This window comes from Mus musculus, chromosome 1 (assembly GCF_000001635.26).
Source record: "Mus musculus strain C57BL/6J chromosome 1, GRCm38.p6 C57BL/6J".
NCBI classification, from domain to species: Eukaryota; Metazoa; Chordata; class Mammalia; order Rodentia; family Muridae; genus Mus; species Mus musculus.
The window spans coordinates 189,741,415-189,764,258 of record NC_000067.6 but is presented as its reverse complement, the minus strand read 5'-3'; the positions used below and the strand labels follow the sequence as shown (position 1 = coordinate 189,764,258).

At 48.0% G+C, this 22,844-nt stretch overlaps 1 protein-coding gene across 3 annotated transcripts in view; it reads right to left on the bottom strand.

Annotated features, from left to right (window-relative positions):
• Nucleotides 1-22,844, bottom strand: part of Ptpn14 (protein tyrosine phosphatase, non-receptor type 14) — a 148,480-nt gene that overhangs the window by 112,437 nt on the left and 13,199 nt on the right. Inside the window, exon 1 of one of the 3 annotated variants that reach the window (XM_006497131.4) lies at nt 1,524-1,683. The exons of the other annotated variants lie outside the window; for them this stretch is intronic. The gene's annotated coding sequence lies outside the window, so the exon portion shown is untranslated. Of the gene's footprint in view, nt 1-1,523; nt 1,684-22,844 lie in introns of those variants that run through there. 3 annotated transcript variants of the gene reach the window in all.

Genomic DNA, 22,844 nt, shown 5'->3' with positions numbered 1-22,844 from the left:
CCTCTCCCTCTCCCTCTCCCTCTCCTGCATCTGGAGGCAGGAACTAGGATCAAGATTCTTAGGAGAGAAGGTCCAGGGTTCCATCTTGGCCCCCTCTCTAGATGTGGGGAGTAGCACACCTATGCCCCTGTGCTCAGACCCTTCCAGGAGACATCATGAGTCTAGAGGCGCCTGCTCAGCCCTGGGGAAGCTGTGATGAACAAGGCATAATAGGGGTTGAGCTCCATCAAGAGAAGGACCTGCCTCCAGGGTGAGATGCTGGGCCTGGAGCTGTGGAGAGCATTCCTATTGAATTTGAAAGCAAGTAGAACTAGACTGGGTTAACTACACTAGCATAAAGGACACTGCCCTGTCTATAGGACCTTAGCATAAAGAAAGGGACTCTCTGCTTTACATAAAGGCAAAGGACAATGAGCTGAGGCTGATCGGGCCCCACGCTCATTGGTTAGCTCTGATTGATAGGAGAGCCTTACAAAGCTAGAATCAGATTTATGAGGAAAGCCAATGGACTCTAGTTGTGACCTTGAGAGTTTACTGTAGTCGTGTGTACAGCCGAGAAGCATGGACCTCTGCAGTAGGATGATTGCTGCCTCAATGAGAGGGAAGGAAATCTACAGAGTCAGGGTCACCTCACTGCACCAAAGCCAGTGTGTGTGTGGGGGGGGGGGGGGGGCGGGGGGGGGGAGACATGACATGGATGGCTCTTTAAACCTTCTTAAGAAAGCTAACTATAAAAGGAGGAGGCAGTGGACTGTTTGCCACACAACCACTGAGTCTGGGTCCCAAGACCCACATAAAAAGCCAGGTACATACAGAGCACACCCTTTAAGCCCCGAGCTGTAGCCCTAACAGAGACAGGAGAATCCTGGGGGCTCACCGGTGACGCAGCAGGATCCATGAGCTCTAGAACCCACGAGAGACCCTGTCTCAGAAATCCAGTGGAAGGCAATCAGGGAAGTTGTTCCATGTAGACCTTTGACCTCCCACAGGGCACATATCCCTGCACACATAGGACACACATTATGCACACACACACACACACATGAATAAAAAGTCATCTTTAAGAAAATGATTATTATTTATAAATAAGAAGTATTTATTCTAGGTGGGACTAAAGAGTCAGCTTGCAACAGGTTTGCAGCAAACCTGTGGTAAACCTAAGCCCTGAGGTAGTAGAGAAAGACATAGTCAGGCAAGCCATGTTCCTCTACCTAGACTACACAGACAACACAGGCAGAAACTATGAGAAAGGCCAGCCCCTTAGGGACAGAGAGCAACAGGACCTGGATCACTCACTAGGCAGACTCAATACCAGCTGTCGTTCTCAAAACTGGGAAGAAGCTGGGAGGGGTGGATCTTGCCTGTTATTCTAGCATCTAAGAGGCTGAGATAGAAAAGATTGCTGTTGAGTATGAGTCCAGCCTGGGCTACATAATGAGTGCCAGCTCAGCTAGAAGCTAAGACTCTGTCTTTAAAAACCATAAAACCAGGAGCTGAGGGAGACAGCCCCGTTGTTACTGTACCTGCCATCCAAGGATAAGGACCTTCACTTGATCCCCAGAGCCCTCATGAATCGGGTGCTGTAGCACGAGCCTGTCATCTCAGTGCTGGGGACACAGAAAACAGATGAATCCTTGGAGCTCACTGAGCAGTCAGCCTACTCACTGAGTTCGAGGCTAGTGAGAGACTGCCTCAAAAAGCCCAGGCAAAAGGCTCCAAGAAACAACACTGGTCATTGACCTTCACGTGAGCACTGCACACACCACCACCCTCAAGCCTGTTAACCATCAAGTTTCCACCAAGCTTGCCCATTATAAAGAATTCTAATAATGTTCAGAGCACGTTTTTGCTATGAACATTAAGTGGGGCAGTCAATGGTCATCCCCAAACTACTGCTTTTCCTTCATGGTGCAGGAACCATTCACCACTTTGAACAAGAATGCAGATGACGCAGGGTGTGTGTGTGTGTGTGTGTGTGTGTGTGTGTCCCTGTGCAAGAGTCCATGAGGCCAGAAGATGTCAGCTACCACAGAACTGCAATTGCAGGTGGTTGTGGGCCACTACATGGATGCTAGAAACTGAGGCTGATTTCTGCAAGAGCAGTCAGTGCTTTTGACTTGCTGAGCCATATCCCTGACCCTGCTTCTTTTTATCTCTCTCCCGTCCAGGGTCCCCATAAACAGTGTCACGCTGTGTCCACTAACAAGAACACTGCTTTTCTCCAGTTTCCCACCGAGGAAAAGATCTCTTTATGTGGATCTGTAACCACACAGCTGTGTTCACTAAGGAGTCCGCAGCCATCATCCTACAGGTCTCTAACAGACAGCACACTATTCACGGATACCACCTGGCTTCTTTGCAAGGCATGAGTCATAAAACCCTCTGAGCTATGTAAATTCTATTTGCAAAAGAAGAAAAACAACCTTCAGGGGGTGAGCCATGCAAGGCCAACTGGTCTTAGTCAAAGAAGAAACGGTTACCCATTATTCACCCTGAGTAGTAGCTCTCAACAAAGATTAGGTGTGTGTGTGTGTGTGTGTGTGTGTGTGGCATACTGCAGGGGTTAACCATTAACCAGCTGCCTAACAATGCCCCACATACCTACCCAGCCCTCCCAGCGCTCCGTGCTACACAGCGGGAAGGCAAGAATGTCTCCTGTCTGCAAGGCTGGGGGTAAGGTGAACCTCACCTCAATGCTCAGAGCAGCAGGGAAGCCAGACCTAAACCAGTCTCAATCATTAAACCTAGAATGAAAAACCTTAAGACTATGGCTTATAATACCCTTGGACCTGGCAATGTGTCTCCAGGTCTAAACGTTTGTTTGTTTGTTTGTTTGTTTGTTTGTTTGTTTTGCGATGCTGGTGACCTTGCACAGGTCTGGTAAACCCTGCACTGCTAATCTACATGCCTGGCTCCTCAGCGGGGATTTGAGAACTTTAGACATCTTACTATATTCTTTACAAGATTTCGCCAGTATTTGCTCCACATAAGACTGATTGGTGATGCCGTCATGAAACCCAAATATAAATAAAACTTACAAAAAACATTGTCTTGCTTTTCCTATACGGCCACATGAATGTACCGCGCTTCAGTAACACTCAAGTCAGTGCCCATTCGTGGCTCCATCTCTGACAAACCCTTAACTTGACCTTTCTCCTGTCTGCAGAGCCTCGCCTCAACATGTCCTATCAGATGTCGTAGGAATGAATCCCAGAGCACAGAGCAGCCCCCCTGTTAGGTTGCGTAGACAGCTAGAGGCCTTCTCAGTGCTATAGTCCGCATGCTTTGGAACGCCAAGGTATTTTTCCAAGCACAGAGGCCAGAGACCCCCAACCTGCTCCCAGCTCAGCTTCATGTTGGGTTAGCAACCATTGAATTCAGGCTTGTTGGATGAGCTCTAACAACTCTGAGACCCAATCTTGTGGAGTGATGCCCTTCTTGCACATGGCTAAGAGTGGTAAATCCATTTCACAGCCCTTAAAACTCAGGCTGAGAGTTCCTAAATCGTTAAGTGCAGAGGCAGGCAGCTCCCTGGGCTTATCGGCCAGCCAGCCTTGCTCAAACCCGGAGCCTCAGATACCAGCAAAAGATTTGTCTCAAAAGCAAGGTGGACGGACAGACGGACGGACGGACAGTCGACACCTGAGATTGTCTTCTGGCCTCCATGTGCACTGCACATGCCACATACACAAGGTAGACAGAACTTTTAAAAACCAGTCTGTGTGTGCGCTCAAGTGAGTGTGCATGTCCTTGTCTGTATGCGCACATGTGATGGTGCCTACAGAGGACAGAGGCAGTGTGGGAACATCTGGAACAGGGGTTGCCATGGATGTGAGCTGAGAGCCATACCCCAGTCCTCCACAGAAACAGAGAAAGCTCTCAACCTTGAGCCATCTCTCCAACCTCCAGGCAATAATAGGAAATTTTATGTGACATGTTTCCTTAACTTTAACTTTTTAAAAACTTCTGCAAAAAGAACTGGGCAGTGGTGGCGCACGCTTTTAATCCCAGCACTTGGGAGGCAGAGGCAGACGGATTTCTGAGTTCGAGGCCAGCCTGATCTAGAGTGAGTTCCAGGACAGCCAGGGCTACACAGAGAAACCCTGTCTCAGAAAAACAAAACAAAACAAAACAAAACAAAACAAAACAAAAAATCTGCAAAAAGATAATATTAAAAGAAAGGAAAGGAGAGAAAACAAAAAACAAAAAAAAACCAGCCCCACCAGAAGGCCTAGTAAACACCAAAACTAAAGCAATTTACCCTTTGACAGGTATCTGACCTAGGTACTTCACCAAACCAAAACTAATCTGGAAGTGGAAGCAGCAAAGCCTGAAGTGACTAAAAGGCCGTTGAGAGAGGCTGGTTCAAATGCTGCCCTGAGCCTAGCCGGGAGCACAGGCACACTTAGCGCCGCCTCCCATCCAGGCTCTACACAGACAGCTGCAAACCCAACTGAATTAAAAACCCACTCAAGAGCACTGGTTCACTTGGTCCAGCTTCACCTAAAAATCTGAAGGTCTGGGGCAAGAGAGCACTTGCCCCTCTCAGAGACCTGGGTTCAATTCCCAGCACCTCCCTTGAGGCTCAAACTGTTTATAACTCCAGGTTCAGGGTGTCTGTCAACCCCTTCTGGCTTCCATGGGCACCGGGCACACACACGGTGCACAGACATACACGTAGGGAAACTCTTATATAAACTTATATAAAAGTAAATCTTTCACAAATTTTTGAAAGGGATCCTACCGCTTAAACATCAAATTACTTCACCAAAAAGTACTGATTCCTCTCAGTTCTTAAAAAGCCAAACCTAACATCGCTGGCCTTACTTTCTGCCTAGCAACAGTTGACCAGGGTCTAAGTGACATCCATATACAGAGCCAGCACTCTCTCTCCTTTGAATGCCATCTTCTGCGGGTTCACCCTGAACTCTACCTGTGCCACCTGACTTCTGGATCAGAATCCCACATCCACCACAACAGCCTCGGCCAACTAACCCCTACCTCCGTTTCCCCGCCGGTGAGCCAGGGCTGACAGTAACAGCACTTACTTCACAAGGTTGTTGTAACGCATGCCAAGGATTTACAGCCGGTAAGAGCATGACTGGATATGCTCACTCATTGTTGCCAGCGCCATCTTCACGATCATCTAATCTTGGAAGCGTCCCCTCCTTGAGCCATCTCCCCATTATCCCTTGTGTGCCTTCTCTTTCTTTAGCTTCAGGTGATTCTGAGAGGGAACCTGAGGGCCCGTGGCTTATTTCTAGCCATCTCCATGCTCCCAGAAAGCAGTCAGTCTCCAGATCCGGCGGGCAGAATTAGCCTGAGGGTGTCCGAGTCCAGGCATAGCACCCCTTATTTAAGGGCATTAAGGAGGGGGGCTGAAAGCCTTCAACCTCTCTGTACAGTGTGCTTGGTGGTCATAATTTTAAGGTACTTTGTAAAGGAGCCCTGTAGGTCATGAGAACTTCCCTGGGCCGTTCTCCCACTGATGGATCGTTCTCCCACTGATGGATCGTTCTCCCACTGATGGATCGTTCTCCCACTGATGGATCGTTCTCCCACTGATGGATCGTTCTCCCACTGATGGATCGTTCTTCCACTGATGGATCGTTCTCCCACTGATGGATCGTCTGAGGAAGACTCCTGAACTACCAAATGGGCTTAGAATTCTCCTCCAAGGTATAACCCTTTGATGGGTGTTTGGTAAAATGATTTGAAGGCTGGCCTTCAAATACGTTGCACCAAGCACCCTACTAACTACCAATACCTGCTCTAAATCCTTTGCATGTGTTACAATAATCCTATAAAATAAGTGCTGCTGCTCCCAGCCCCGGCTTACCAACAGGGAAACTGAGGTAGAGAGGGTAAGGTCAGGACAGTTCATTGTGGTGGATGTGGGATTCTGATGCAGAAGTTGGGTGGCACAGGGAGAGAGTTCAGCTGGCTGCTCAGATGTTTGTGGGACCCGTACAGTATACTAACAGAGTCTGATTACACAAATTTGGAGTCCCCTCAAAAGAACTTTACATTTAATTTTAGTGGGGGAACTAGTGTTTTTGAGCTAAGGGCGTCGTGTAGCATAGGCTGGCCTTGAACTCTTGCCTCCATCTCCCAAGTGCTAAGATTACAGCTCTGAGCACGTTCTCGGTCGTCACGATATTGGGGGTGGAAACCTCAGCCTCACAAAAGCTGGCCAGGCACCCTAATAACTGAGCTGCACCCTAACCCGTGGAGCCATGACGATAATGCCTTGGGGGTGGAGGGCAGACTCTGTCCCCAAACAAATCTGAAAATGAGACTATATGCATCAAGTCCTCTCTCCCCAGGTCAAGCCTTCACCCCACAATTCAGTTCTACAACGCCACATAACTGAGGGCTCCGAGGACCTTGCCATAAATGCCTCCCTCAGAATCAGAACAAAACTGATTAGAACCCTGAATGAGACACAGGATCTGAGAGCTCTCAGCCTGGCCTCGCCCAAATCAGGTACTAGAAGTATATACGCAGGCAGTTTGCTAAGACACCTGGACCCCAAGCCTGTCTGGACCCCAGTCTCTCCAGTTAACAAGCGACCTGCCCTCGTTTACAGCGGTGACTAAGGACGGAGCAATTTCTCACCCTAACATCCCAGGCTGGTGCACCTCAAGGACCCCTGGCTAGTCGAGCACCTCCCATGGGAACACACCTCTTCCAGGGGTTAGATGACATCTGGGGAACAACCCACATAGTCAACGAGATTCCAAAACTGTTCAGTACATCAGTAATCCCGTAAAAGGGCTTTCCTCCTCCTCTCCGGAGACACGCTGCCATCTCTCTGTGACTGGCAGTTACCTCTGACAAAAGGCAACTTTTCCTGGCTGAACTAAGAAGGGACTGAAACTTTGGGGCCTCAACCAAAGCTCTGCGTGCAGTTAGTTAATAAGGTTCTCCTGAGCCCTTTCCAAAGCATACGGCAGAAAGCACACTGGACCCCCCCAACCAAGAGCTAGATTTGCACCCGACACCCTCATCCCCAGGTTCTCATGGGAAACTCCCTGTACCGCGCTGTGCACAGAGGACAAGGCCCATGACACAGCAGTAAATCATTCTCGGCCCCCTAATTTCTTCACCCTCCTTTTACAGCTAAAGGACCGGGCTGGAAAGGGCTCCCTGTACTGGTTTTTTTTTTTTTTTTTTTTTTGGCTTTTGCCTCTAAGGCCTACAGTTTGAAAGGTCCTTTGCAAGGGAGGCAGTGACCAGCAAAATATACTGCTGCCTCCCCTAGAACATGGGTAAAAGAGAGCAGTCCCAGAGAGTGTTCATCAGGCGATGACGGCTGCCAGGGCGCTGCATTCCTGTGACAGATGGTTGGGTAAGATACGGACTTTCCTGCCGAAATCATTCTTGCCTGATTAGCAGCGGAGCAAAACAAAAACAGAACACGGTTTGCTAAACTGCGTGTGAAGTCGCCTATTCCTGAACGCTTACCCAAGCAACACACCTTACCACCGGGGCTGTAAATATTTACTTTCCTTGGGAACAGATTCAAGGGAAATAGAACAGGGTCTGGTGTTTGAAAACACTGGATTAACTCCGATACAAAGAAATAAAACACACGCACACACAAAGAGAAGCTCTGGAAGACAGGATGCATTGGGTGTCTCTCCTAGGAAAATCCTCCTATTTCCAGAATCGCACATGCTCCGTGGGTTGCCCTCATATCCCAGCTGGAAGAGAATTCCCATCTTACCCCACTCCACCCACGGGGCACCAGTCATATTAGTTTCCTCCTGACTTCTCGAGCACACCCTGGGCTGGAAGGCTTGCCTTCTGCATGTGCTCCCAGCCCTTGCGCCCTCCCCTTCATGGAGACTTCTTTGTCAAGTTCTCTCAGATCCTCATCCTTTTGATATGAGGGCCCAAGTTCAATTCCCGGGTCCCATCAGAGCATGGCAGCAAGCATTTGTAATACCAGCAGTGGGCAGGAGCTGGGCAAAGACAAATGGATTCCTGGAGCGTGTATGTTGATCGGCCAGAGATTCCTAATTGACAAATGTCAGGGTCAGTGAGAGACCTGGTCTCAAAAACTAAGGCTGAGAACAGAGAGCTCTGGCCTCCCAGTGCAAGGGAGTAAGCTAGAGCTGTCCCTCTCCCTGGCTTCTTCCTCTTCGCCACCCCCATCTCCCTCACTCCACTCTCTATAACTGAAAACACAACTAGGAAATTTCGGGGCTGGGATTTGCCTCAGTGGTAGAAGAATTAACTGGCAGGCATGAGGACCTGCATGCAAGCCCTAGCACCAAACCATGGAAATTATTATCTGGGGGTTCGGGTGTGGGTGTGGCATAGAAAACCCACTCTTCTAAAACAAGCATGGTTTGGGGCAGCTGGGAGAGAGTCAGGAAAGAGATCAGCCTTGTCAGTTGCTGCTTCGTGTTCTGAAAATACAGCCCAGGTTTGGATAAACACAGCCCAGGCTGGCCTTGAACTCAATATATGGGATATGCTAGTCTTGAACTCAGCAATCCTCCCACCCAGGTCCTAAGTGCTGGGATTAAAGGCCCACACTACCATCCCCACTTCTGTTATTTAAAAACATCTTTTTTGGTTTTAAGTAAAGTTCCCTTCAGCTGAACTGAAACTAGAAAGGTAAACTAGAGAAATGACCACACAAATATTCCCTTCGAGTAGCACGGAGGTTAAGATGATGCTCTCAGGAAAAAGGCCTTGGTCTGCCTTAATTCTGTTTCATACTTTAGGTATGATGGTTTTAGTCTATGGCTTCAGAAATTTTATTAAGTGCTTTTAAGTTAAAACAAAACAAAAGATGAGGCCTGCATCAGATACAACCACATCTCCACACCCTCCCACCCCAAGGTTCTGAGTCTGCAGCCACCTGGACAGACCCTTTTCATCCCACAGTCCGGCTCTGTGCCTACAGTGCACTGAGCCTCCAGGACAGCTGGAAAGATCTCCTGCAGTTACAGATGCATTCCAGAGAGAGTTTGGAAGGAGAGACGCACAAGCCAGGGCCGCCGCCTCGCGCCTCCTGCCCGGGCATGCTCATTTGGATAACCAAGCTGCTCCTCGCCCATGCAGCTCATCCTGCATAAAGGTCTGCTGGGTGGCAGAGGCCACAGCTTGTACAAACCCTTGGAGTCTAATATTAAATGAAAGATTCTTCAACTCTATCCAGATGACAAATGTCCACAGGGGCCTGCACTCTCCTACTCTAGGAAAGCTGTCGTTTGAAATTCAAAATAAGGGGCTGGAGGGATGGCTCAGTAGAGGGAAAGTACTTGCTGAGCAAGCAAGAGGACCTGAATGTGGATGTCCAGCACCACAGGTAAAGTCAGCCACAGCAGTGCACGTCTCTAACCCCGTGCTACGGGTGGCGGGGAGACCGGAGGCTCTCAGGGCTCGCTCACCACCAGCATTGCTAAAACAACAAATTCTAGATTCGGAGGGAGACCCTGCCCAAATAAATAAATAAATAAATAAATAAATAATAAATAATAAATAATAAATAATAAATAAAAGACACCTGGCATTGACTTCTGACACACAGACACATACAGTCACATATAAACACAGACACAAATACAGACACTCACATACATAAACATACACACACAGACACACACATAAACACACAGATACACAGACATAAACATATACACACACATAAACACACACGAACACACAGAGGTACACATATAAACACACACACATAAAGACACAGACCCACATACAGATATAAACATATTCAGACACACACACACACCATACAGATAAAAGTAACTTTAAAAGCTAAGGCACCAGTTATGAATGCAAGCCCTGTGAGAGCGACAGCTCAGTGGATGAGCAACTGTGCACAGCACAAAGCCTTGAGCTCCATCACCAACACTTGAATGAAAAGAGATAGCAGGGCAACTGAAGCCGAGTGTGCCCGTCCCCTGTGGCACAGCAGTGAGAGGCTGAAGGTAGCCAGAGCTGAAGGGATGCAGCACCACAGACAGGGACCACCGTGGCCTGTGAGGACACCACACACTGGCTACTCCTTCTACAGGCACCGTCTCTCTTGTTGTTGACTCTACAAACTGCATCTAAAACAATAAAAATACAATAGCAGTGAACTATGCTGAGGTTTTCAGATGCCTGCCTTTCAAAACAGACTACGGTAATTCACGAAATCGGTCCAGCTTAACAGGAAATGCCAAATAGACAGTAAGGGCAGAAAGAAGTCCTGAGTCTGCATATGGAGGACAGAAGAGGAGCGCCTAGGACAGGGTTGAAAAGGAGCTAAAGTGGGGAGGGGGAACAAAAGGGTAAAGGGTGAGAAAGACATTGCATAGATTTAACTCTGTGTGTGTGTGTGTGTGTGTGTGTGTGTATGTGTGTGTGTGCATGCGCGCGTGTATGCATATGTGTGTGCCTACATGCATATGTATGCATGTGTGAATGCATGTGTCTATGTATGTGCCGGTACACTCATACATGCATGCATATGTACCTGAATGCATATGTGTATGTTTGTGCGTGTGTGTATGTGCTTGTATGTGTGTACCTGCAAGCATGTGTATATGGATGTGTGTGTGTGTGCGTGCATACATGTGTGAGTGAATGTGTGTATGTCTGTGCATATGTGCTCATGGGTGCATATGTGTGTATGCATGTGTGTGTGTGTGTGTGTGTGTGTGTGTGTGTGTGTGTGTGTGAGCTATGCTGCTATCTAGGTATGAAATGTCACAAGGAAACATCCTTTATACACTACGTTTAAAAACCCACGGTTTTCAGCAGAGAAGACTCAAGAACAAGAGTGGAGACTGCAACAGAGCCTGATTCCCATGAGCTCAGGAGCCTGGAAACCAGAGTAAACTGCACAAGCAGAGATTCTCAACTGTGAGCCTCCCCACCCCTTTGGGGTTACATATGAGATGTCCTGCATATCAGCTATTCATTCACATTACGATTCATAATGGTAGCAGAATTAGTTTTGAAGGAGCAACAAAAGTAACTTTACATCGGGGGGTCACCAGAGTGTGAGGAACTGTATTAAAGGCTGGCAGCATTAGGAAGGATGAGAGCCTCTGTGCAAAAGGGTCCCACCTCAGGTGGGGACACTGGCATTCCTCATCAAGTCCACCTCACCCGCCACAGCTGCCAACAAGGATTCCACAGCCAGCCCTGGCAGGCGTCGTGCAGTCTGCAGCCCTTCGGGTCCCCACTTTACTGTGGTACACGCTCCATACACACCTCTCCATCCCTGAGCATCCCTGGTGGATGGAGCCTGACAGAGAAGCATGAATGTGTCACCAGGTCCCTGGAATGCTGTCACAGTCCTCCCTTTGCAGGTCACACAGGCCGAGGTCAAGCATGTCACAAACATTCCTTGCTAGAAGCCCAAGGCTAGTGTCTCCTTAAAGGGGCTAAACACTTTCCTGCTTGTCTGTCTGTCTGTCTTTCTCTCTCTCTCTCTCTCTCTCTCTCTCTCTCTCTCTTTCTGTCTTTAAAATACGGTTTTGTGTAGCCCAGGATGGCCCCAAATTCACTCTGTGGCCAAGGATGCCGTTGAATTTCTAATCCCCCTGCCTCCACCTCTCCCAATACTGGGGTTACAATGCTACCACTCCACCCACACATCCCTAGCGCTTTGAAGATAAAAATCAATCCACAGTGGCCACAGGGCTACATGTCATCTCTCAGCAGGAACTGTAAGAGTCTACAAATGGAGGCTGTGGGAGGGAATAAGAAGACACCTCCCTTCCAGAGCTAGGTCACAGCAAATGTACAAAGAGCAGATGTGTGCCTACAGTGATTCCCTGGGCAACTCGCTGAAGGCAAGCGTTATCAGCCAGCATGCCACTCACATCAGCTCCTTCTGTGGCAAAACAAAGCTGAGGAGATGTGATGTGGGCACCTAGCACTGTGGCTGCCACGTAAAAACAATAAAAACACACCACTTCTGCCAACGCAGCCTGGCATACTAGGAGAGTCGCCATTCAGGACATTTCTAGCACACAATGAGTTTATATGTGAAAAATAAAATATGCATTTTTTCCCATGTATTGAAAAGCCATGCATCAGATGAAGGCCTGTCACGTGCTTGGTGTGTTCATGGCCTGAAGAAAAGGTGCTCTGGGGCTGGAGAGATGGCTCAGATGTTAAGAGCACTGACTGCTCTTCTGGAGGTCCTGAGTTCAAATCCCAGCAACCACATGGTGGCTCACAACCATCTGTAATGAAGTCTCATGCCCCTTCTGGTGTGTTTGAAGACAACTACAGTGTACTTGCATATACTACATAAATAAATATTTAAAAGAAAGAAAGAAAGAGAGAGAGAGAGAGAGAGGGAGGGAGGGAGGGAGGGAGGAAGGAAGGAAGGAAGGAAGGAAGGAAGGAAGGAAGGAAGGAAGGAAGGAAGAAAAGGGTGCTTGGTAATGCATACATGTATTGCATATATGTACACAGTGCTCTTAGCGTGCAGCAGCCCCTCAGTGGCAAAAAGGCCTGCGCCGGCCATAGTAGACCAGCTAAGGAGCTTTCAGATAAAAGGTCTAATGCAACTAATTAGTGGCAGCTCCTGATTCGGAAAGACGCACACGCAAGCAGGAGAGGAAGGAACAAGATTACTGGGGCCAATGAGAGGGCCCAGTGGGTAATGGAGATTGCCACCAAGCCTCAGGATCAGAGTTCAATTCCTAAGACCCACATGGCAGGAGTAAATCAACCCTCCCAAGTTGTCCTTTTGAGCTCTATGTACACCAAGTGCACACAGACACACACACACACCCACACACACGCGCGCACACACACACACGCACATACACACATACACACACACACACACACACACACGCACACACGCACACATGCGCGCACACACACACACACACGCACGCACACACGCACACGCACACACACACATACACACACACGCGCGCTCACGCGCACACGTGCACACATGCACACACGCGCGCGCACACACACACACGCACACACGCACATGCACACACACACATACACACACACACACACACGCACACACGCACACACGCACACACGCACACACGCACACACGCGCACACGCGCACACACACACACACACACACACACGATAAATGCTTACAGATGTAAAGAAAGCTTCCCCAGACAGGTCGGCAGTGGGGGAACTGACAGCCGTGGTCAGCAGCAGCAGCAAATGCCCGCTACTTACAAAACTCATCCAAAACCAGTGTGAGACGCGGTGCTCATTTCTCTGTAGTCTGCAAGAAAACGCAAGCCAGAAGCTCCTCATGCCGCTTCCTCACAGGAATAAAATGTCTTCCATCATTCCTCTAGCAACCTCAAGCATCAAAAAATCGTTTCAGTACACTCCAGGAACCTGTGACCCACAAGGACTGGTCCTGTCCCTTATCAAGTGTATCGTCAAGATTCAGACGGTTCAGACAGCAGTTGCTTTTCAGCAATATACTGGAAAATAGCCAATTTGACAAACTGCTAATTCGAGCAACTACCTGTTATGAAAATGAACAAGAAGAACATAGGTATCCAGGTTATGAGATCATAGCTAAGGAACATACATGCAAGATGTCCGTTATGCCAGGTTCTGCAGCAAATGCTCTTCTAATTATGTTGACCGTAAACCAGCTTAAGAAGAAGAAGAAGAAGAAGAAGAGGAGGAGGAGGAGGAGGAGGAGGAGGAGGAGGAGGAGGAGGAGGAGGAGGAGGAAGAGGAGGAGGAAGAGGAGGAGGAGGAGAAGGCGGCAGCAGCAGCAGCAGCCCACATTCCTTGAGTCTGAGCCAATTGGTGGGATGTTAAGGAGGCTGCTTAGAAACACAGTTGGCTGACTCTAGGCTATTTTAAACACTGGACAGGGAAAGTAAAAATGAAGAGGAGGGAGAGCCGCAGAATGCAAAACAGTGAAAGTTTCACTGTGACAAAAGTGACCAACTGTGGAGACAAACACTGTGTGGCGTTCCTAAGGACTTAACCTGCAGCAGCATCCACCGCTGGTCCTGAAGCTGCGGATGATAGAAATTACACTTAAATGCTGGTAAGCTGAGACCGGGCAGGGAAAGGGGGACCGGAGAAGACATAGACCCAAAGGAGATCTGAAAAATGATTTCAGATGAGATCAGCCCCTGAAGGGCAGGAGCCTGATGAGCCGTGAGTACCTGGTGACACATACAGGTACTTCCCAGCACAGAGGTGCTGTCCTCTCTGTGGTAACACCCTGACAAAACCCAGTTATCTCAGAGTTCCAGGGCAGAGTCCATTCTGGTGGAACCTGAAGCATTCAAACCCACAGTCAAGGGCAGGGAGAATCCTTGCATCAGCGACTGACACCCAGCCCAGTTCTTTCACTTACAGAGACTGGGAATGGTGCCTAGGGAATGGTGCCACCCACAGCAACTAGTGTCATAAACCAACACAATGCCCCTGCCGGGACACACCGATAGGCTAACCTGATCTAACTAATCCCTCATGGAGAATTCTTCCCGGGTGACTCTATACTGTGACAAGTTGGCACTTAGAACATGCCATCACAGGTGAGGGGTCCTTCAACCAGCGTGGGGGGCCAGCACGGAGGCATGCGCCTCCTCCCTTCCCTCATCCTCTCCTTTGCCTTGTGCACCTCTCGTGCCTCATGCCTCTACTTTAACCTTCTAAAGATCCCCGTGCATGTTTGCCCGCTGCTGAGTCCTCCCTTGCTTCCTCTGACCTCTCCGTCTTGGCTTGACAGGCTCCCGAATGTAACGGACATCATCTTCAGCTGGTGAGGACTTGAAAATGAAGACACATGTTAAATCACTGGGCATCCTTCCTAACCCTGAACAAAAGCACAGGCTTTCCTCAGCCCGGCTCTATGGACATGAGACAGAGTCTCTCTGCATAGCCCTGGCTGTCCTGGAACTCACAGAGATCCACCAATTTCTGCCTCTTCAGTGCTGGGATTAAAGGCGTGTGCTGAGCTGGGCGTGGTGGCGCTCGCCTTTAATCCCAGCACTCAGGAGGCAGAGGCAGGCGGATTTCTGAGTTCGAGGCCAGCCTGGTCTACAAAGTGAGCTCCAGGACAGCCAGGGCTACACAGAGAAACCCTGTCTCGAAAAACCAAAAAAAAAAAGGTGTGTGCTATGTTGAATTTTTTTTTTTTTTTTTACTTTAGATTTTTACATTAGGGATGTTCATTTGGTAAAGTCTATACAAAGTTATTCCACAATCAAGAAACCCTTCTCATCCCAAACATTTCAGGTAAGGGACACATAACCTGCATCCTGGGACAGACAATAAACTTCCCAGATGGACTTCTCGATAGCATCTTCTTCTCTCAGCTGAAGCTTTCTCTGGGGAAGTCACTCACTTCCCTCCCAAGGTTCTCTCTTCTCTGGTCTGTCAACCAATCATCCTCTCTTTCCAGTGGAAACTTCCAGTCCAGAATTACTTACATACACAGACACACACACACACACACACACACACACACACACACACACACACACGTCTCGGGTTATTTCAAAATAAGTTATGAAACTCTCAAAACAAACTAATGTAAGATTTATTTGTAATTGTAAGAAATCTGCCCCAGTGGGTATCAGGAAATCAGAAACCCTAGGGAAGGCCCTGCAATTCCCCAAGGAGACAAATGACCCTCCAAAGAGGCCAGAGATAAGACACATAGGTAATGCATGCAGGGCAGCCCAAGAACACTTGCTGAGTTACACAGTATCTGTACTGTCCCTTAGATCTGTCTCTGGTGCGCAGTACATGATCCAAAATGCCAGGACAATCTAAAAATATAGCCCCACAAAATTTGCAGGGTTTATTGAGGGAGGGACACAGGGACTCATGTCATTCACAATGGAGAATGACCCCGAACTTCTGAGCCTCCTGCTTCAGTCTCTCAAGGGCTAATATTACAGGCACGTACTGCTGAGGAGAGACTCCAGAGCCTCCTGAACGCTAGCCACATTCCCAACCCAATGTCACATGAACCCACAAACACTACAGCCTTGTTTTCTCATAAGGAACAGAGGTCACAGGGAGCTATTAGCACAAACAATTTTTATTTGTTTGATTCTGTTTTATGAGCCAAGGTTTCTCTGTGTAATCCTGGCTATCCTGGAACTTTCTCTATAGACCAGGCTAGCCTCAAACTCATAAATCTTCCTGCCTTTGTCTCACAGTGCTGGGACTACAGGCGTGCACCAGCTAGCCCAACCCAAAGCCAAAAGTTACTGTTTAAGTTGTCTGCTTGTCTTTTCCTGGACAAGAATAACACCCCTCTTCCCCATCCCCGCACACACCCAAGTAGCAGGGTTGTTTTTGTTTTTCCTAAGATGGAAACACAGAGGTTTCTTCTTTGCTCTGACCACTAACCCAACTGCAGACTCAAGAAATTTCAAGAATGAAATTCAAGTGAATTTTCACAGAAATACGCAGCCAGGAATCCCAGCAATCACATTCTACAAGATTGACTACAGCAGGCTAAAGGAAGCTACGTCACAGTCTCATTCATAGGCCTGAAACCAAACGAGCTACCAGGTGTCAGAAGCAGTCTCGGGTTCTGAGCTCCAGTGAAGGAGGCGTAGTTTGGAAGGAAGAGAAGAAAGGAAGAACTGTAATTGTATTATAATCTCAAACTAAAATTAAAATCTAATTCAAAGAAAGAAATCATGGAGGAAGGTAATATGACAAAAAGAATTCTCTCAATGCTTGCTAGGTGTAGGGATATGGTTTAGGTGTGTAAGGCCCTGGGTTACCAGTCCCCAGAAAAATGCATCCATAGACACTCATGCACAAACACATGCAGAGTGTCAGTCAATATAGTGTGGATTATGGAAAAATAAAAAACCTGAATCTCAGAAAAGACTTATCCATAACGAACTAAAATTAAAATTAAAATCCACTTCAGAAACTGAACTCCAAGGATCTCCCAGCGATCGGCCCAAACTCTTTCTTTAGCCCTTATCCATGTTCTAACAGTTACCACTTGACAGGCAGCAACCACTGCTGTTCAGATAGACTCGGGTTGCTTCCCACAGGGATGTAACACAGCTCACAAGCTCTCAGAGAAAGGAGTCCTAGCTCTAAGGATCTGTGGCATTCCCTTGTGAAATGAGGTGAGAGATGTTTGTAGTTCTGTCATAGGCACAAGAGCTACATGAGTCCCAGATTGCCTCCTCCCCAACGTGAGCACAGGCATGCACATGTGCAAGCAGATGTGCAAGCAGTTGTCCACATACACAGGGACACACACACAGAGAGAGAGAGAGAGAGCCAGTTCTCCCGATCGGCAAGGGTGTGGTCTGCCCTGAAAATGTTCTTGCCTCCTTTTCAGAGTCCTGGAGCTGCCCCTGAGGAAGGTTTATAGGTTTTCACCAGTTTCTAAGTAGAAGCCAAAGACAGGCACAGTGACAGGCAATGTGACACTTGTAAAACAGAACAAGAGAGAGACACGGTTGGTAATAAAAGGAGTTCATCTACAGTTCAAGCAAACACTGTAGGAAACCCACTCTTGGTTTCAGATGCAGTGTTTTTTGACTTGGTGAAAACCACAAAGGAAAGGGAAATCTGCAAGCTGTGGAGGGAAAGGATACCGCGCGAGGCAAGAGAGGAGCAAACCACAAGATGCAACCATGCAGTGAGGTCCCCTGTGGGTGCAGTGAGGTCCCCTGTGGGTGCAGTGAGGTCCCCTGTGGGTGCAGTGAGGTCCCCTGTGGATGCAGTGAGGTCCCCTGTGGATGCAGTGAGGTCCCCTGTGGGTGCAGTGAGGTCCCCTGTGGATGCAGTGGTCCCCTGTGGATGCAGTGAGGTCCCCTGTGGGTGCAGTGAGGTCCCCTGTGGGTGCAGTGAGGTCCCCTGTGGATGCAGTGAGGTCCCCTGTGGGTGCAGTGAGGTCCCCTGTGGGTGCAGTGAGGTCCCCTGTGGATGCAGTGGTCCCCTGTGGATGCAGTGAGGTCCCCTGTGGATGCAGTGGTCCCCTTTGCACTTGCCCTTTACCCCTTAGAACCCTGATGCTTTTGCTTTTCTACGGTTGCGCTTTAATATCCGGGTGAAGACGAGATGTGTTTCCAGGAACAGCTACCAAAGCCAAGCATGTGGTACCCTCTTGTAAACCCAGCATTCCAGAGGCGGAGACAGGAGAATCATCAAGGTCATCTTTGGCTACAAAGAAAGTTTAGGTCAGCCTGAGATATATGAGGCGCTATCTCAAAAGCCCAAGAAATTTAAGATTAAAAAAAAAATAGTTACTGAGAAAAAAACACATAAAGCCAAAGAGACAAAAGCAAAAGCCTGAGGGTTTTGTTTTGTTTTTTTTTTTTTAATAAAGACTTTCAGACCCCAGTGCAGGGGAAGCCAGGGCCAGGAAGTGGGAGTGGGTGGGGAGGGGAGCGGGGCGGGGGGAGGGGATAGGGAACTTTCGGGATAGCATTTGAAATGTAAGTAAAGAAAATATCTAATAATAAATCAATCAATCAATCAATCAATCAATTTTTTTAAAAAGACTTTCAGAAAGCAGGAAACAAAGTTAATCACCCTTATTTTTCTCAACTGAATAAGAAAATATCAACTTTTCTAAATCTTTTGGTTTTAAGATACCACAAGCAATTAGTAGTTGCAAAACCCAGGGCAATCAGGGTACCGAGAAGGCTGCACATTTAATAATATTAATAACTGCACCTTAAGTTGACAGTGCTCCAGGGAGCAGTCTGCCCATGTAACAAGATCTGCCAGGCTTGTCCTCTGACCCAGAGTCCACTTTGGAAACCATACCCCAGGGGCAATGCACTCCAAGTAAAGGAAATGTCATGTAGTCCACAGTGCTTACCCGATTCCTTACTCACACTGTTGAAACTAGACTAGCTCCAAGCTTTGGACTCCAAGAAAAGGGTTCAATCAATTACAGTACAACACAAGATGGAGTTACCCATGTTCATGTCTGCCCCCCATCCTACCACACACCCCATGTCCCTGTGGCTTGTCTGGAAAGGCTGAAGGGGAAGCCTGGATCCTCCAGCCAATAATTTGGGGCTCCTGCATGTGTTACAGGCTGCCTTGATGGGTGTGAGCAGGCAGGACGCTTGAACTCAGCATAGCAGCTCTAAGCAAATCATGTGATTCCTGGCTGGGATGCAGCTCAGCTGACAGAGTGCTTTGTCTAGCATGCAGGGAGCCCTAGGTACAGTCCGCAGTGCTGCATAAACCAGGCCTGCAATCCCAGAATGCCAGAGGTAGAAGCTGTGGGGGAGGGGGGATCAGAAGTTTAAAGTCATCTACTATGTAGCAAGTGGGAGGCCCAGCCTGGGCTACCCAAGATCCTGTCTCAAAACACAAACAAAAGACAAGAAAAGCCATGATTTGCACTACACTGTTGTGGGGTCGGGAGAGAACACAGCCCGGAAGGTGCTGTCCTATGTGACTCCTGTAATGAAAATGGTGAGAAGTGAGCTTCATCAAGCTGAGAGCTCCAGAGGAGGAACAAATGTCAGCCACCAAGGTGCTGAAACCCATGTCCTTATCAAGATGAAGAAAAAAAAAAAAAGAAAAAAGAAAAACAAAACAAAAAAAAGCAAAAAAATCAACAATAAAAAAAAAAGTTTGATGACAGTACCTTGTCATGGAACTATGTCAAGCTATAGGCTAGCCGGTAATTTTTACATGAAAAGAAATTATAGAAAACTCAGAAAATATTAGTGATCTCTATAGATAGCAAGCCAGCAAGCACACAAAAATTGTGATATGATGCCTTATAAGTTTCTTTCCAGCAACGAAATGTATGATATCTATATGTACACACACATATATTTTTAATCCCTACTTTAATACTATCATTGTAAATAATTTTAGCTATATATATATATTTTATATACTATCTGTAGTATAAATATTTCTAGGTGTGGCAGTACAGACTGACTCCGAGCTACTGAGAAGGCTCAGGATGGAAGACCACTTAAGGTCAGGGATCTAAGAGCAGCCTGCATGACACAGAAAAATTTGACCTCAAATTTTTTAGCTGAGAAGATATTTCTGCTTTAAATGATGGAAAAAGTCATGACCACAAGGAGAAGGAGCAGCCAGTACAACAGTCAGCCCAGTGAACGGCCCACTCTGCCTTTGGGTATCTGGCAGAGGCGTCAATTTCTTCTGCAGACTATGAAGAAGGAACAAGAAGGGCTGTGCTGAAGCTCAGAGGTGGGCGCCAACTACCATGTAAATGCTCCCAGTTCAATCCCAGCCCTGGAAGCGAAAAACAAAACAAAACAAAACAAAGCAAAACAAACAAACAAACAACCCTCATCTTCTGTAAATACATGAAAGCAAGGGATCACATAAACTATTTACTGGGATAAACTACTTCTACATTATAAAACGCTATGTAAAAAATAAATAGATAAAGAAGTGAATGAAGAAAGAGAGACAGAGGCAGGGAGAGAGAGACAAAGACAGAGAGAGAGACACAGAGAGAGAGAGAGAGACAGAGACAGAGACAGAGACGGAGAGCAAGCCAGATCTGAAAGAGCATCCATCAGTGCTCTAAAAAGGTGGGTGGGTCACCTTTATCTTTATAACCAATGACTGAATCCCATTGTATCAGTAAGACTAGAGAATCACTAAAACCCTCAGAACAATCTAGCTCATGGACATCTACCCTAAAGGAAATTCAACAAGAACTAGAAAAATGTATGTGAACAATCCTCACGGCCATGCTTCAGGGGAGAAGGGTGATAGCCGTTATCAACCTGACGGGATGTAAAATCAGCTATGAGACAAGCCAATGGACCATGACCAGTCTGGAAGGAGCAATGCATTCCCTGAGCACAGGTGAGCTGGTTATCACACTACTGTAGGGTCCCCCAAAAGAGTCAGACCAAAGCTTGCTGTCTTCAGCAACAGTCTTAGCATCCAATCCTGGCACACAAGCAAAAGCAACAGCTGTCATCACTGTAGGGACCTCCAGGGTCTTCCCGGCCAACAGTTTACAGGGAGGCCATCCTCTCTCCGGTTTCCAGGATGCCTGCTTTCTCCCACACAAGGCACCTTTATTCACTCTGTAACGTCTGTGGAGATGTTATTCATGCTTCCCACAACCATAAAGCGCCCAAGGATTCCACAGCTGCACCCAGCTCTCCCATCCTTGCTCCTACAGCTGCATCTGCATGTCTCTCAAACCGGCTTCCCAGTCCATAAGAGCTCAGGGTAAGCTCTACGCCATCTACGGAAGACAGGCAAGATGACAACCAAGATCTCAGGCCACCATCCTATGACAAGCAGTGAAGCTGGGACAATAACCTTAAGGAAGTGCTCTTGAAGTCTATTTTTTCACACTCCAAGCAAGTGTCCATGGTCTTGGAATTCAGCAGCAGCAGAAACAACAAAAATACTAAAGAAAATTGTTACCCAGGTCCACGGTACTGTGAACATCCTCTGCGCTGTACCTTCCCTTTCAGAGCAGCCGAGAGGGGCATGGCATCCCAGGTGAGCTACTTTGTATTTTTAAAGATTTACTTATTTATTTATGCATATGAGAACACTGTAGCTGTACAGTTGTGTACATGGTTGTGAGCCACCATGTGGTTGTTGGGATTTGAACTCAGGACCTTCGGAAGAGCAGTTGGTGCTCTTAACCGCTGTGTTCAGCTCCTTGTAATCACCAGACACTTTCCCTGAGCACACCAGCTTCCTTATTCTGGGGCATTTCCATAGTGCCTTGTTTGCATCTCCAAACCTCCAGTGGGCTTAGCAGGGGCCAGCTCAGGCTACATAGCAAGACAGAAGAACAGGGTGGGCCACTGTGCCCACCAGCTTCCTGGGTTTGGTAGACCCTTGGCTGCCTTTGCATCGTAGCTGCAGCCAGCTGATGCCTTTCCATTGGCCACACCCTAGGAGAGAAATGTGCACAGCATATTCCAGGGAGGAAAATGCCCATCCTTAGGTCAAGTTTAATCATTTTTACCTGCTCTGCTCCATTGCCGTGTGTACCAGCTGATGCTGGGGGCAGGGGTGGCACCGGGAACTGTGGCACACCTGGCTCCGAGCCCAAATACTTTGCACATTAATAGAACACCAATTCAACATGGAGCTTCTAGGCACCACCCTGCCTGGTCCTCACTTGCAGGTGCCCCTGGCCACTCCATTCCAGAAGAGGCTGCTGTGGTTTCTAGCCATGTGAGTTCCTTCCCCAACAGTGGCCAGCACAGTGATGCTCGGGAGGGCACTGGATCTCCACCCTAGCCCCAGTGCCTCAGCGGCACTGGGCTCTCTCCACTCTGGAGAGCAATCTTCTCTTGCCTGGCAGACTGGTGGGGCGTCATGTGCTACCTCCTGCATACACACTTGCTCTTCCTCTTTGCTTCCCATGGGGCCCAGGGTTCTGGGTCACAGGAAGGGCCCTTTTACAAAGGCCTACCCTTAGGTCATCCCCAACTGGAAAAAACGGCAAGCCAATTTCTAGACCTCATCAGCCCGTTTCTACTTTCCTACTCAAAACAGAAGCTGTGTTGGGGACACCAGGCGTGTGTCCACAATGTCCCTTTATTGTTGTGCCCCCTTAAACAAACAGGTTGCCTCTGGGCAGCTATGTCAGCCTCAGTTACACATCTCATTACACATGGCTGCTCACCCACACCCTCATTCTTATGTTTTAATCTCAGGGACCATAATATCTGCTCTAAACCACAAGCTACTGTTACGGTGTCTACACCTAACACAGTGGACCCCATTCGTCAAGCAGCCACGCACTCTATACCAGAAAAAAATGCCCCCCCCATGGATCTCCCATCCACTTCCAAGCTGCTCCCCCTCCCAGTGGTTCAGCCTGTTACAGGTCTCACTACCCATCATAAGACCCACCAACAATCAT